This window comes from Orcinus orca, chromosome 11 (genome assembly GCF_937001465.1).
Source record: "Orcinus orca chromosome 11, mOrcOrc1.1, whole genome shotgun sequence".
Taxonomy (NCBI): domain Eukaryota; kingdom Metazoa; phylum Chordata; class Mammalia; order Artiodactyla; family Delphinidae; genus Orcinus; species Orcinus orca.
In genome coordinates, this window is record NC_064569.1 from 81,202,830 (window position 1) to 81,216,475 (window position 13,646).

At 37.0% G+C, this 13,646-nt stretch overlaps 1 protein-coding gene across 15 annotated transcripts in view; it reads right to left on the reverse strand.

Annotated features, from left to right (window-relative positions):
- ANKS1B (ankyrin repeat and sterile alpha motif domain containing 1B) overlaps positions 1-13,646 on the reverse strand; it is a 1,164,750-nt gene that overhangs the window by 707,684 nt on the left and 443,420 nt on the right. The window lies entirely within an intron of this gene.

The following is a 13,646-nucleotide window of genomic DNA, read 5'->3' on the forward strand; positions in this document are numbered from 1 at the left end:
GAATGGACTTGAGGATATGGGGAGGGTGAAGGGTGAGCTGTGACAAAGCGAGAGAGAGGCATGAACATATATACACTACCAAACGTAAGGTAGATAGCTAGTGGGAAGCAGCCGCATAGCACAGGGATATCAGCTCGGTGCTTTGTGACTGCCTGGAGGGGTGGGATAGGGAGGGTGGGAGGGAGGGAGACGCCAGAGGGAAGAGATATGGGAACATATGTATATGTATAACTGATTCACTTTGTTATAAAGCAGAAACTAATACACCACTGTAAAGCAATTATACCCCAATAAAGATGTTAAAAAAAAATTACAGTGGAAGAAGTAGATTCATATGACCAAGTTATTCTAAACATATTTAAAATCTTTGAAATAACTGAATTGAATTTAACAATAACTTTCCTTTAATATTTATATCCACATTGACAAAATTCTTTCATCACTTTTAGAAGAACTGATTTGATTTGACATAAAATATTTTCAGTTTCAAAACTATGTCTGCCCAGTTTAAGTAAGTTCTCTCGTGACTCAGCATTATTAATAGACAGTCAAAGGGGTATTACATAAATTTAAATTACAAGCTTGGATCCTACTAAAAATAGTTTTAAGATGTTTTGTTGGACATTTAATTCTGATTTTAAGCAAGTAATTTCCACAGGTTCTTTGAATGTTGAGGGCAAATTTCTTATCAAATTTACTGTGCGTTTGCTGAATGTACCTCATTATTTTACACTTAACTTATCTTTACATTTTTTTAGACAACAAACGCTTTTTCAGTTTGCTGTGCCATGGCAAATTACAGTTGCTATCATCATGAAATTTGTGACATACTATATTCCAGTCTCTATTTCTTTTCTTTACTTCACCAGACATTGAAGTACAAGGTGAAAAAGAAGATGAGGTGAGGGGAATGGGGAAGCCCTGGTCATTTTAGGAAAGCCCCAGGCCTTTCTTGGTCTACTGGAACTCATGCCTCCTAGCCCTCTCAAACTGTATGACTGCATGGAGAGGACCTACAAGTTTCTACAGCTGATTAACAGTGAAAAGACAGTCTTTGCTTGCAGACAACTGCACTCTCTATGAATGGTTACAATAATATACAGCTAGTGGGAAGCAGCTGAATAGCACAGGGAGATCAGCTTGGTGCTTTGTGACCACCTAGAGGGGTCAGATAGGGAGGGTGGGAGGGAGATGCAAGAGGGAGGAGATATGGGTATATATATGTATAGCTGATTCACTATGTTATAAAGCAGAAACTAACACACCATTGTAAAGCAATTATACTCCAATAAAGATGTTAAAAAAAAAAAAGAAAGTTGCAAACTAATGGGTATGTATGATTCTATTTTGGTAAAAATGAACAAAATGTATATGTATATATATATTTGTGCTTTTCCATGCTAGTATGTGTAAGGAGACAGTTAAAGGATATAGACTGAGCTGTTAGCATTGTTTAAATGAAGGTGGGTTAGGAAGTGGGAACAATAAGGTCAGGCGAAATGGGGGAAATGATTAGGATTCCTTTATAAAATTATGTATTGTATTATAGGCTTTAATTCAGTAGTACAGCATATATTTCTTTTATAATTTGTAAGCCATCCAATAAAGGGGGATAAAAACTTTTCAAATATAATGATTGACATTTTTTATTGTTGATTCCTAATTTCATTACACTATAATCTGAGATGGGGGCCTGATTCCCTGATGTGTTGAGACTGCCTCTGTGACCTAGTAAACGGTCAATTTTTCTAAGTGTTTATGCTGGCGTGAGAAGACGAATGTATTGTCTATTGATGGGTACAAAGTTCTAGATATCAAATCAAGCTTGTTAACTGTATTATTCAACAGTCTACATTTTTATGTTTCTTCATTTTTCAATATTCTGAAATATGGTAATATTAAAATCTTACACAAATTGTGAATTTCAGTTTTTATTCAAAGTCCTATCAATTTTAGCTTCTAATATTTCAAGGCAAGGCTGTGTGTGAAAAAATTTATGACTTTAACCTTCTTGGTATTGTGTTTTACCCTTTTGTTGTTATACCGTACCTCTATTTAACTCTTTTGTTTTTAACTTTCAACTATATTTTGGTTGATAATATTGCTTCAATGTCTTTCTTTAGGTTGGTTTTGCTTGATCTTTTGCTTTATTAACCCCAGTTGTATCATTTTCATTTAGATTTGACTCCTGTAAAAAACACATAGCAAGATTTTTTAAATTACATCCAATATGACCATCTTTGTCTTTCATTAATTATTTTCTATTTTGTATTTCTGGTTTACCAGGGTTACTCTTTGCTTTACTTATTTTTTCCAGATTTAGGGACTTTATAATTAATAAAGATTCCTTTATTCTTTTATTTTCCATTATTGGTTTGGAAGATATAAAAATATGTTTCTAATTTTTAGTGGTTCCTCTTAAAATTTTTACTGGAAATGCTTTTAACAAACAAAAAAAAAATTCAAAAGTCATTAAATGTATTTGTTTCTCTAGTTCTTTAGTGCACTTTTCTTACTCTCTGGGGGAAATTTAGCCCCCTAGTTGCACTTCAGCAGTAGGCCTGACTTCTGGCTCCCACTTCAGGTGAAGCATTTTTTAGATTCCATTACCCTGAGGGATACGATCTCCCTACAGACCCTTCCCATTGCTGGGCCCAGTCACCAGCTGGTCTGCCATTTAGATTCCACTTTCTATTTTGTGTTTCTGATCTGACTGAGCATGGAGATATTGTCTTTGTTTTTCAGCACAGCCAAAATTTATAATTTTCTCATTATATATTTTATCCTTCATCATTGTTTTGATACACTGGAAAATTGGGGAAGGGTCACTTTAAAATAAATCTGACAGATCTTGCCAAGTTGACAGGTCATATTATACTTATATGATCAGAAAAACATACAATTTATTTAAAAATCAATACAATACAAACGTATATATACCAGATGTTCATTCTCAATTATGGAAAAGCTGTGCACAGCAACAACAACAAAAAAAAGTGGGAAAGGAATAAATCAGAATGTTAACATTAGATTCTCTGATAGGTAGGATTCGGGGAAAATACTTTTCTTGCACAAAATTACTAAAATAATTTATTTAATTTTATGATGGGAACATAAACTTATTTTTAAAAAGCTACTAGAAGAAAAAGTAAGCATTGTATTAGTGGCTATGTTGAAAATTTTTATATTACACTAAAAAATAACAATCCAACAGGATTTCCTAAGGCAAACAATTAGTTAAAAGATATTCAAAATGAGCTTATCTGTTCAGAAAAATTTCTGTGTTGCTATGTCTCAGAATTTAGATGAATCACATTTTTCCACACTCGGTTACAGTAATCAAAGTATGCTTCACCTGATATGATGATCCAGGAACCTCATTCTTGCCTTGGACAATGTCTGCTTAGTACTTTTCAATTTTCTATGGAAAGAAATGCTAGCTAGTTCACTTCTATTGACTTGTTTGTGGCACAGTTTTTAGCATTCCATTATTCTCATTTCATTTCCTCTATTCACAGGTGAGAGACACTAGATGACTATCTGGTAATGAATTGAATGGTTCTATAGAAATTAAAAGCATAGAAAGCCTATGTGATTAAATGGCACCTGCAGTTTCTTCTCTGGGTTCTGTGTATAAAGAACAGAATAGGATCTCCTACAGAGAATGAATGTGGTGAACTCTGGCAGGAAAACATGTAACTCTGGATGCAATAATGGTGTATTTGAGTCCTTTTGACTCCCAGTATCTAGAATGCTTTGAGCTTTTATTTAGCAATATATTATAGATAAAACCTCTCCTATTTTTTCATGTCTAATATGTTTTCTTTTTCTTCATGTCTCATACACCTAAGGACCTGGAAAATAGTAAGTCCTCAATAAATAGTTGTGGAACAAATGAATGAATAAATGAATGAATCTTATGAAAATAGACAGTTCTAAACAGTGCTTTGCAGCACTGGGGAAGAGCTATGAATAATAAATATGCTGACAGTCACAGTGAATTCTCATCTCTTTCAACAAATTATTCATCTCTTTTGATGCAGTTTCCTCTACTGCAACAGGAGATACGATGATAAACGTAATGAAATGATAGATCTGGAAATTTTTAGTGCATTAATTCTTGACTGAGATTAAATAAAATTACTTTTAATTCTCTACTCTTCTTAACTATTCAAACTTAGTCTGTCAATACCCAAAAGTAATACAAAAGAAGAAGCTATTTCTGTCTTTTCCATTTGTTATAAATTACTTCTGAGAGACCAACAGAAAAACAAAACAATCTATTATGAGTTTCTCAGATTTATGTATTGTAATACAAATGTAAAATGTAATATATTGGATAAAATCTAGCATAAAATATATTAATGTAAAACGGTTACTTTTTAAATGTATAATGTGACTGTAGTTGGGTGGCAGTTAATTTTGCTAATGTTACTTAATTAAGAGTGTAGGAGTCCCTAAAGAGAGAACTAGCAGTCTTAGTGTAATATTACATTAATAACACAGCCTCTATGGAAAAGACTATAAAATGAATTAGTGAGCTTGCCAGTAGATGAATTTGACATGTCTAGACAGTGTAGGGAGAAAAAAAAAAAGATTTTAAATATAAGACTATAAGCATTATACAAGATTTCTTTAAGACTATAATTTTAGTATAATGTTATTTCCAACTTAATGCTATATGTAGAAGCTGCTAAACAGAACATTAATAAGGGAGTCCATGAAATAACAGCTTAATCATCAGAGTGGATTGAAACTGCACAATTGTAAATACCCATGAGCTATAATAATATTTTCTCTTTTACAAGCATTGAGAATAACTCTTGTCAAGTGTTCAACCAGTCCACCAAACAAGATAATCTAAATTAAAATATTCTGAATATGAGCAAAACCATAGGTTAAAACCCAATCTTTAACAGATAAAGGTTTATTGCCAGGAAGTTTCAGTATTTTATAGACAGTATCCATCCTTAGCCTATCCAACTTTCTTTCGTCAAAGATGGAAATCACCTACGTATTTAACATTAACTAGATAAATGGGAATTGTTTTGACATGAGCTACTTTAACTTTCCAGATGACTAAGCTATTTTTAATTTTCTAGTTATAAAAACAGTATGTGTTAACTGTAGGAAGTTTGGACAATAAAAAAAGGTATGAAAAAAAATAAAATTACATGTTATCCTAGCATCTAGAGATAGTAAAATGACTATGATATCTTCCTGGTCTTTTTTTTTTTCCATGCACATACACATAATATTAGTTTGCAACCAAATTTGTATCAAATGGTAAATAGACATTCATTCATTCAACAGCTATTTATTCAGGGGCAACTATGTGCCATTATAAAAATTTGAATAAGTAGGTATTATTTGAAAACATTATTTTTAATGATTTTATCCTTTTATCATTATTACTTAGGCATTCACTTGTTTTGACTTTGGGGTTGTCTCCAATTCATCCACTTATTTTAGACTGATTAGAACATTCCTCAGTACCACTTCACAGATGGGCACAATATAGCTGTATCACAAACCACTAAACAAGTTTCCAACTCTTTCTATTGAAAGGAAAAATTCAAGATTTATCCTGCAAATCAAAAAAAAAAAAAAAAACAACTCAGAATCACGTGTTTAACTAAATAAATAATTAATGAACTGTGAATGCGGTTAAGAATATGATCTCTAGAGTAAAATATCCTGTATGCAAAGTCCAGCACTGCCATTTTCTAAAAAGCTCCAAGCTTTTCTGTGCCTTGTTTTCCTTTCTGCAAAATAGTAATGATAAAACTACTTACTTCATATATAGCTTAAGATTAAATAAGTTAATATGCATAAAATAAGTAGTCAATAACATTAGCTATTATTATTTTTTCATTAATATTTACTGAGTGTCTTTTATGTGGCAGCGATTTTGCTAGAAACTACGGTTGCAATTGGAGAACAGGCAAGATTGTAAACTCTACAAGACAAAAAACTAAAACAGATATTACAGTAAATAACCCCAAAATAATTACATAATCGCAATCAAAACTAAGGGGTCTAGGGCTTCCCTGGTGGCACAATGGTTGAGAGTCCGCCTGCCGATGCAGGGGACACAGGTTCATGCCCCGGTCCGGAAAGATCCCACATGCCACGCAGCGGCTGGGCCCATGAGCCATGGCCGCTGAGCCTGCGCGTCTGGAGCCTGTGCTCTGCAACAGGAGAGGCCACAACAGTGAGAGGCCCGCGTACCGCAAAAAAAAAAAACAAAAAAAACAAAATAAAAACAACTAAGGGGTCTAAAGGAAAATAAAATTAGAAGGTGCTAAAAAATTAGAAAACACAGGCATCCATACACATACTTAGTCTGGGGCACAGGTATGTGTGGGTTCCCACAAAGGTGGTTTCCCTGAATAATAATACAAGTTATTTACTTGGGAGAAGGAAAAGGGACAGTAGAAACAGACATTGCTTCAGGCATGTGAAGGCCCACAGATAGAAAGGAGCTGCCCCTATTAAAGAACTAAAAGGAACTAAAGAGGGCCAGTTGGAAAGGTAGAGACTGGTGTGACATGAGGACATTGTGTGAAATGAAAAGGAAAAAAATATATCACCTTATTCAGGGCCTTTTGAACCTTACTAGGGATTTGGGTCATCTTTCTAAGAGCAGTGGCATGTCACTAAGAGAGGAGTGATGCACTCAGATTTGGCTGCAACGTGAATAATAAATTCAAGGAAGGCAAATAGGCAAATAATATTTTATTATTAAAATAATCCAGAAGAGTAATTGGTGATGGTAGAGATTAAGAGAAGCAGATAGATTTGAGAAGTAGTTAGGGATCAATAGTAAGTTACAGAATTACCCTCACCCTACAACCTATTCCAGTTAAAAACCACAAGACTTGGTGACTGATTGAATATGGAAGCTAACGAAGATGGAGATGGAAAGAATGACACACAGCCTTCTGCAATCAGATGAATGATTAAGTCACTTACTAAGAGAAGGAACCCTGCATGAAGAGCAAGTTTGGAAGGAAAGACATAAGTGTAATTTTGGGGTCAAGGTATTTTTGAGACATATAAGTGGAGACATTCAATAGATGGACAGATGGATGAGGCTGGAATTGAGAGGAAGTGGTCTAGACCAGAAATATTTGGGAGTCTTCAGCATGTTGACTGTAACAGAAGCCATACTATGGATGAGATCACTTAGGAAGAGGGAAAAGTATATAGAAAAGGGAGGACTTTGAGCCTTGAGGAACTCCCAACTTTTAGAACCTTACAGAAAAATATCGGCTGTCAATATAGAGAGAGAACAGCATAAGATGAAAATCTCCCTTGGACAGCAAAGGGAAGAAAAGATGTCAAGATGGAGGTGTCACTAACCTGTGAAATGTTGCTGAGAGGTTAAGAAAAATGAGGTTTGAGACATGTCCTTTAGATTTTGTGACATCAAGGTCATTGGTACCTTTAGAAAGCACCTTTCGTCAGCCCCAGTAGCCTAATGGATGAGGCACTGGCCTCCTAGAAAGCACCTTTCAACAGAGCAGTGAGGACTGGAAACCTGACAAGGTGGGCTGAGAAGTGAAAGGTAAGGAAGAAAATGAACATACTAAGAATGTGAAGGGGATAGAGAGAAGAATAGCAGCTGAGGAATCAAGTGGGATCAGGGAACTTTTTAGTTCTTTATTTGTCGCTTTCACTATTAGTTGTTTCTTCTGTTCGTTATTGTTTTTCAAATGAAAAAGACTTAAACAGGGCTTCCCTGGTGGTGCAGTGGTTGAGTCTGCCTGCCGATGCAGGGGACATGGGTTTGTGCCCCGGTCCGGGAAGATCCCACATGTCACGGAGCAGCTTGGCCCGTGAGCCATGGCCGCTAAGCCTGCGCGTCCGGAGCCTGTGCTCCACAACGGGAGAGGCCACAACAGTGAGAGGCCTGCGTACCGCAAAAAAAAAAAATAATAATAAAGGACTTAAACAGATTTAAATGTTACTGTGCATGGCCCAGGGAAGAAGGACAATTAAAAACACAGGAGGGTTTCCCTGGTGGCACAGTGGCCCACCAGGGTTTCCCTGGTGGCCTGCCAATGCAGGGGACACGGGTTTGAGCCCTGGTCCGGGAAGATCCCACATGCCATGGAGCAACTAAGCCTGTGCACCACAACTACTGAGCCTGCACTCTAGAGCCCGTGAGCCACAACTACTGAGCCCGTGAGCCACAACTACTGAGCCCGTGTGCCACAACTACTGAAGCCCGCGTGCCTAGAGCCATTGCTCTGCAACGTGAGAAGCCACCAAAATGAGAAGCCTTCACACCACAACGAAGAGTAGCCCCTGCTTGCTGCAACTAGAGAAAGCCCGCGCGCAGCAACCAAGACGCAACACAGCCAAAAATAAACAAATAAAATAAATAAATTTTAAAAAAACAACAACAAAAACCACAGGAGAGAGAAGGAGTGAATGAAAGGGTCAAATTCCTGGGAAGGTAGAGACATGGAGCACAGAGGTTGGAGCTGACCTTCCATACATAGCATGAGAAAAATACCCTCTATTTTAACAGGAGGAATAGGCAGGAGAAGGTGCAGGGGCAGTGGTACTTGTAGACTTGGTGGAGGACGTTAAACTTCCACCTGATGGCTCTGATTTTCTTTTTTTTTTAACCATTTTTTTTGAAGTTTAGTTAATTTACAATGTTGTGTTAGATGCAGGTGTATAGCAAAGTGATTCAGTTATGCATACATATATATTTTTTCATATTCTTTTCCATTATAGGCTATTACAAGATATTGAATACAGTTCCCTGTGCCATACATTAGGTCCTTGTTGCTCCAATTTTCTTTATTAATTAAAATATGAGGTCATCTGCTGAGAGTAAGAGACAAGGTAGGATAAAGTATCTGAGGTTTGAGGAGAGTAAAGGAAGAGTGGACAGATGCAGTGTGGAGGGCCTGCTTGAATTTGGTGAGCATGAATTTATGAATTAATGAATGTTTACCTCATTATTATACATATTCTGACATTGCAGAGAATCTCTGTTCCACAGGATACCATATATGACATCAGAAAAAGCTTATATCCCCCACATAATCACTTTAATAAGAGTTCATTGTATTTTTAGAAATCTTATGAGTCTATGATTCATGTTATTCATGTATAGAACAAGTAGAATTGGTTTGAGGAAAAAAAGCGATAATGTTCTTTTTGTTTAGGACGTAGTTTTCCAAATAAAACGAACTTCCCCCAATTTGATCAAACTGAGATGACTACATTTTCAAATTAGTTAACTGTCCATATGGATGAAAGAATGGTTAATTTACCAGGATTTCACTGCAGGTACTGCTGCCCTAGTTTTCTCTCTTTGCCCTTCTATAAACTAACACTGGGTTGCAAATTTACCACGCAGAGATCTGCCTTAATAAATGGCTAAGACAGCACTGAGCACAGAGACAATGGCAAATAAATAATTGCTGTTTGATAAAAATGGTTCTTAGCAGCAAGGCCAGTGTTTGTATGTTAAAGAATGCTTTCAAGGGGCTTAAAAATAGTTTGCTATCTTAAATGAGTTAAACATACCCACAGAACTCATGTTGACACTACCCACTTGCTTAGCAGAGATAAACATTAGCCCTAGTCCAGTCTGAATTCTTTTAATTTCAAAAATTTGGCATTAGAATTAAGAAAGCTTCACCATTTCAAAAAATATTTTGGTATAAATAAGTTACAGAACCACCCTCACACTACCACCTATTTCAGGATACTGGGGGAGGTGTAGTGAGGTGTGGAGGATTATTCACCACATGACATTTTTGTTTCAGGTTGACCATAGTTCAGTGAGCACATTAGCAAATGGAATAAAGGTAACCGAGACGCACACTATCCTGGCATGGTACTATTGATTGTGTCCTTTTTATCAGAGATCATTTATTCTTATCCAACAGGATTGGAACAGTCTTCACTGGTGTTGTTGTAAATTGCTCATTAATCAAAATGGATTTATTGAGCATCCATAGTAAGCAAAGCCCGTACTAAGTGATTCAAAATAACAGGTTGCCTAGTAACCATAAAATGGAAAAACTCCCCTGTGTAAATGAAAGGCAGATAAGAAAACACTATCTTTGATGGCACCTGACTATTTCATAAGGGATTTTTCTGCTATCATAGCCATTTTATTTTAAGGGTGATATTCATTCATTCATTCACTCATTTAATGATTCATTCATTTATGTAACTGAGTCACCACTACGATTATGTAAGGTACTTTGCTCAATGCAATAAGGGAAATAAATATGATTCAATACTGACTGAGTAAACATAAGTCTTAGAAAATTTACCAAGCAAGGACTGGACTTCTGTTCATCTTTATTTAATGAGCCTAGTACTAGAGCAATATTCTTTATTCCATATAAATCTGTAGTCATTGAGGCATGAGTAAAATGCTCCTTGCAGGAGTATGCTTCATTTTCTGGTTTAATTGCAAAATCTTGTTGAATATAGATTTACTAATAAGTTGCTTTCGTATTTAAATTAAACCAGTTGATATGACAAAAAATTTTTTCTTGTGGTCAGGATGAGACCTGTTTTATACTAGCTCATCTAGTTAATAAGTAAAAGAGACCACAGAGAGGGAACTAACATCCATACTTAACTGATTTTCTGAGAAAAATACATATTCCATACCCATGAATGACAATGGCAGTTACAGCCAAGACCCTCAGGCTGCACAGCCTCTGAGACAAGCAAGTCCGGGCATGATCTGCCCCTGTAGACCCCAATACCCTAATTCACCTCTCCCATCTAGGTATTGAGTTTGTGTGCTCAGTTACAGCCCCTGTATTTCTTTCTTCAGGCTGCTACTAACCTGGTGTTTAAAACAACAGAAATGTATTTTCTCACAGTTCTAGAGGCTGGAAGTCCAAAATCAAGGTGTTGGCAGAACTAGTTCTTCCTGAGGGTTGTGAAGAAAGGATCTGTTCCAGGCCTCGCTCCTTGGCTTTTACAAGGCCATCTTCTCCCCATGTCTCTTCACGCTGTCTTCCCTCTTTGCACATGTCTGTGTCTTCCTTTTTATGAGTCATGTTGGATTAGGGTCCACCTAAAGACTTCATTTTAACTTGATGATCTCTATAAAGATCCTGTCTCCAATTCTCCAAATAAGGTCACATTCTGAGGTACCAGGAGTACTAGGGGTTCCAATATACCTTTATGGTAGGGGGGATGGGGGCACAAATCAACTTATCACCGTCCCTCTAAAGAAATGGTCATCCCTCCACTCTATCCATCTCTATCTTTGTCTCTCTCTATTCCTCACTGTCTTTCTTTCTCTCCAGGAAAAGCTTCAGAATGCAGTTCCTGTATGTGTAGAAATCCTCATTTTGTCTGTAAAACTGAGCCAAGTTATCCAGCACAGTTAACCAAAAACTGTAGAATACATACCCTAAGATACAATTCTTTAGTTCCCTTGGCTACTATTTTCCAAATGGCAGAATCCCACGGGGAGAAGGGATGAGCTTCACTCCTACATACCTCTCAGCTTTGTTCCCACTTCCCCCTCTTCGTTGGCATTGACTTTCTCCTGGCCATCATCATTTTCTGCTAAGACAGCACATTGATCTCCTAATTAATCCTCCTGCCTCTAGCCTTTGTTCAATCTATCCCCCACATTGCTTCCTGAGAGATCGTTCTAAAACACAAAAATCTATCATGTCCCTCCTTAAAGTCTGTCAGTGGTTTGACTCTGCTATCCAACCTTCAGCATGTCACTTCTTTTTTTATGCATTTTTCCCTAGTCTCATTCTATGCTCTAACCATGCTATATTGGGCATAGTCTGTGAATGCAGTATGTTCTTCCACACATCTGAATTTCTGTACACACTATTCCCTGGCCTAGAGAGCCATATATTTCCCATTCATTCATCTAACTCTTCCTTCTTTGAGGCTCAGATCAGGTACTACCTCCTGTTCTACTCTCCTGGAACACCTTACGCTCACCTCTCTCATTGAACTTATTACCCTTAATTTTAACACTTCTAAGCTCCTAAGTATCAGGACTTTTACCTTTCACTCTGTTTCTTCTGAAACATGCAGCATGAGACCTAGAACACCAGAGGCACTCAATAAATGTTTATTAAGTGAGGAACTGTAGGGTAGTTACCTACCCAGTTCAATCTGAGGGCCTCCAAATGATCATGTGCATCAAGAGAGGTCTCCTCTTCTAGAAGTCCTACCTTTAGATAATAAGGGACTTAGTAACAAAGGGAAAACATCAGTAACTCTAAGAGAAGTCCATAACTTCCCCTAAGTTCATGAGCTTAATTAGTTGGTCCTAAGAAGGCAAAGCTAAGCATAGCAGAATGAGAGACTTGGAAGTAACCGGATCCAGGCAAAACCTAAGGTACAGGTTAATGGAATCAACAGAAGGAAAAGACGTGAACTGTTTCCTCATCCAGCCGGATGACAGTTATACTGATGCTCCCTTCTACCTGCTATGTTGTTTATGGAGGGGAATTTTGTGAGGTTCACTTGATAAGGTTCCATCTAGAACTGGAACACGAACTGCTCTGACTCTCATATTCATCTGTATTCCTATCATTAAAAAAAAATTCTTCCATTTTTAATTCTGGACTCCCTCAACCCTAGGATTCACAATCACAGCCCAAAGTACAAAGACCACCAATCATTATAAATTAAGCCTGGGTCAGCTGAGTAAATTGGTTTCTTTTATACTGAATCCAAATGATTGAACACAATTGGGGAAAATTATGTACCCATGCAAATTAACTCTTATCCCACTTAGAAAACAACAATAACAACGAACAACGCAGGCATTGTTGAAGTTTGCATTTTCCAAATGTATCTGTAAGAATATCTTTTTACGATATGACTTAGATAACACTTTTCCATAAAGGGGAAGGGGAATTCAATTCCCTCCAGTTAAATATATGCAGGCTCTTGTCTACAATGGAAGCGATGTTGCCTTCTGAAGCTAAGTTATAAGGAGTAACATAGCTTCTGCCTCGTTCTCTTAGGATACTTCCTCTTGGAACACTTTTACATACCATGCTGAAGTCCAAGTAGGCCATTCCAGCCACATGAGTAAGGATCGGTCTTGAGAATAGATCCTCCAGCCCCCAGTCAAGTTGCCCCAGTTGATACCACTTGGGGCAGAAAGACGCTATCCCTGCCAAGCCCTTCCCGAAATGCAGATTTATAAGCAAAATAAATGCTCAAACATTAAGTGTTGAGGTGGTTTGTTATATAGCAATCAATAAGTAGAACAGATTCTAATACTTGAAAACAGGGTGCTGCCATAATAAAAATTTAAAATACATGGCACTAATTTTGTGAATGAGGCAGCAGGCAAAAGCTGGAAGAGCCTCAAAATGAGTGCTTGTGAAAGGCTAAAGGCCAAGGAGAGGATTCGTGGAAGTCTAAAAAGCTATGAGAAAGTTGTTGCTGAAGGCTTAAATAGGACAGCAAATGTAATAATTGGAACCTAAAGGCAGGGAGTCATTTATAAAGTAGAGGAAAGTTTGGCAACATTGACTTCCGCAATAACACTGAGAAAAGAAACTGAACCAAATGAACTCTATGATCTAGCTAAAGAGATTTCCAGGCAGAATATTTAAAGTCAACCCAGCTTCATCTGGCTGCCCACGATAACATGCCAG